The 3,898-nt window shown below is 35.3% G+C and overlaps 1 pseudogene; it reads right to left on the reverse strand.

The window, feature by feature from the left end:
* Positions 1–2,188: 2,188 nt before the first annotated feature.
* On the reverse strand, positions 2,189–3,173 carry LOC120181007 (annotated as a pseudogene).
* Positions 3,174–3,898: the final 725 nt, after the last annotated feature.

Below are 3,898 nucleotides of genomic sequence, written 5' to 3' on the forward strand. Positions count from 1 at the left end.
AGTAAGAAACTTCAAAAGTACCCCCAAAGGGTGCATATCGAACAATCATAAATGACAGATCGTTATGAAGGATATACTTGCAAGTGAGATGGTGTAGTATATGAATAATTTTATAGAAAAATTATGTACCATGTGAATATTGATAAAGTGATGGCGTGAAAGTAATTCATCAAGTTTTAAGTGTGAATTGAGAGAAACTATGATTAGAGCGACTAGAGAGTCACTAGCAAATAATTAACCCCAAGTTGTGTATTGAGCTAAAAAATAATATACCAAGCAGGTAGCGATAAAAATAATTGTTGTACGAGCATAAAACGCTAAAGACACATTTAAAGGTGAAAATAACCAAAACACCCTTGGGTGTTAAATGACCAGAATACAATGATCTATTGAACTAATAGACGTAAAATACTTATAAACCCTTGCATAACATTTAGATAAGAGAACAAGAAAAATAGTGGCGAGTGAGGGGATGTTCTCACCTATTTGTGTCAAGTTACGATAGTGAGAAACTCAACGACCTTGTTTGTCCTTGTGTGACATTGTTTGATGTGTGTCAAGATGTTTACCTTTTAGAAGTGCATGATAATAAAAATAAGACAATAAGGTTCTATGTGTGAAAACCATAAGAACCTTACGAGGTAAGATTTATGCCTCTTTTTATGCTCAAGAAACGATGAGGACACCTGAGTTAATTATGTGTGTGTGTGTGAAGATCGTCCAGTTATTTGAGAAAAAATTGGATATATCCAAATTAGTGGGATAGTACTTTAAATGCTAGTTGGATGTTGTTCTGATGCTTTGTTACTCAGAAATGTCCCGATTACTTTAAAGGAGAAGAATATATGGGTTCTAGATTTTGATGCTTCATGACCTAGATCTCACCCTAGATACTTGGCAATGAGGGCCATTTGGACGTAAGATGTTAATGCTTCGTGACCCAGATCTTACCCAAATTACTTATATCGTAGGTTAGAGCGTTATGAGCCTCGTGATACTAAATGACCCCGGACTACATCATGATGCCTACTAATGTGTATATGTATGTCATAAGCTATGATGTGTGGGTTTCCGTGATGCTAAGTGACCCAGAACTAAACTATGTTGCTTACTTGTTGTATGATTAGTATTAACGGTTATCATTAAAGCCTTTGGTAGAGAGACTAAGGAGGTATAAGATGGTTGAATCTATAGTTGAGGTGATGATGACTTGATTCTGGCCCATCAGTAGTGGAGAAACACTGTGAGGACTTTGAGGCAACTCTACCTTACCCCAGAAGGTAAGCTAGAATATACCACTATTATAATTATCTAATTATACCAATTTTTCCAATTCATAACCCACTCGAGTTAACCCAACACCATTAAACTAAAATCCAAGGCATTATAGAATCCTAATAAATATCCCCCTTCTTAACCAATTTATGCTCAATTCTAACACAAATGAAGCCAACATATCTCAAAGGTCTAATTAAACTCCCAAATTATCCAAAGACTATCTCGTGTTAACTTCACATGTTGATAAAAATTTACATCTGTTACAGTAAATACATGGTTGCAATTACACATTAGTTTGAAGAACCCCAACAAAACACTAAACAACTACACTTAAGGTTTATCAAATTATAGATAGAATTTTCCATAATGAACCTTAAAAGTTTGCAACGAATGTCTCTATAAATCGTTGAAAACTCTTTTATTTATGCCATCGAATATATATATATATATATGATATAATGAAAACAAATACCCTAACGTTTGACAGTATATGCAAATTTGCCCGTATTGTTTTTTTGGAACATTTGACCACACAACGTTTAATTCTGATTCAAAAGTCCCCTCGTTGGATGGAATCTGTCAGTCAACTGACGATCAACGGCTCCAGCAGACTAAGCAAGCACATGTGGACAAAGATGATGATGTGGCGTGCTGACGTGGAATTGTCACATCAATTTTTTTAAAATTTAATTTCAATTAAAATTTTGTACCAATAAGAGAGAGAAACATGTCAATCTCCTATTGGTGCATATTGGCAAGAATGAATAAAATGCTACTTTGTACGTGGAAGGGGACTCAAACCTAGGGTAAAGACATGAAATGAAATATCCCTTGTCACCAGGCCAAGCATACTACTTGGTTATTTTGTGTAACAAAATCTTATTTAACTCATAATAAATGTTCAATTTAATTAAACAAAATGAAGCACGCGTTTCAAATATCTTATAGGCATCTTCAAACCGATTTTCCCCCTAAACCTAAGCTGTACTCATGTTCCTCGGTAGAAGAATATCAATTTGTCTAGATCGTCCCTGTCCATCAAGAACATCTGAATCCTCCTTAATATGGTATGCATTACCCCCGAAACGCTGAAGAAATAAACAAAAATGGCTCCCTAAAGCCAAATCATGGGATTGTGTAGCACTATTTCGACGCTGAATATCTTTCTAGCGGCGAGCACGAACCAGATCTGTAAAAACCGGAGGATGATGCCGGTTTGAGTTTTTGAAATGATGGGAGGACGATGGATGGGACCCACGGTGAGTTTAGTTTTAGACTCGATGAAATCGATGAGTGATTCAGTGAATCGAGTGAAATCTGCCTGCTGCATTCGTTCCGAGTCGTCTTTCAGTTTGTTGGTGTCGGGGCCAATGAGGTAGAGGTTGGGAAGGGAATTGATTCTGAAGAGGTTAAAAGAAGATTTGGATTCGTTGAACTCGATATCACAGAAGAAGAGCTTGGGGCTGGTCGAGTTGTGGTTGGCGATGAAGGAAGAGGCAACGACGGTGAAATCTTGGCTGAGATCGCGAAGGCTGAGGTCGGATTTATCACAGAGTTGAATGGTGTCGAAGAAAATGATCAGAGAGTAAGGGCGTGGGGTTTCCGGCAACGTTAAGAATTTGGAGACAAATTGATCGTCCAAATGGATGACCCTCGATTTCGATTGGGATTGAAAGGCAAAGAGGTGGTCGATCAAGCGTGATTGTGATTCAGCTTTTGAAATTACAAGGGAGAGTGAAAATACGATGAATGATGATAGTTTGAAAATGTCCTAATATTAATTTTGATATCTTGTTTGTTTAATCAATTTGTTTTATATATTTAATTCACAATGTTGTTAATTTTAATTGAAAAATATTTAATTTAAACCAAATAATTTGATTACTTACTTCCATTGAAAATCTTTTGTTTGTTATTTTAAGAATTTCTTGTATAAAACAGCTTCAAATTATGAGTCAGGTTCTAAATTGATGTTTTGATGTTGGTTTAAATCAGGGATGATAATATGACGGGATGAAATAAAGCATGATTTTAACTTTATTTGGTTCTATCATCACAAAAATTAATTAAAAAAAATTAATGTGTCAATTCCACGTCAGTATATATTAGTGACGTGGACATGCCACATCATCATCTATGTCCACATGTGCTTGCATAGTCAGCTGGAGTCATTGACCATTAGTTGACTGACGATTTCAATCGAACGGGAGGACTTTTGAATCAGAATTAAATGTTGTAGGGTCAAATGTTCCAAAAAAAAACAATACGGGCAAATTTGCATATACTGTCAAACGTTAGGGGTATTTGTTTGCATTATGCCTATATATATATATAATGAAAATAATAAAAATGACTAAACATCAATCATTTTTTTATAACAACCGATTACAAAAGAAACTTTTGAATTAGCGATTGCAAGTCACTAATCAAATCATGTGATAGGTCCTATGTAGAAATATTATTTGAATGTATAACCTATCTTGAAGGGGATGATTTATAATCGTAATAACTACACATCCATGCCAATAAATAGTTACTTATATATATCTAAGAATGAGGAGCTGAAAAAGGAGCTTTTGACCACCGATTAAGGGCATGGGAATGATGATGGAGAAGGTAG

This window comes from Hibiscus syriacus, unplaced genomic scaffold (assembly GCF_006381635.1).
Source record: "Hibiscus syriacus cultivar Baekdansim isolate YM2019G1 unplaced genomic scaffold, ASM638163v2 tig00112505_pilon, whole genome shotgun sequence".
NCBI lineage: Eukaryota > Viridiplantae > Streptophyta > Magnoliopsida > Malvales > Malvaceae > Hibiscus > Hibiscus syriacus.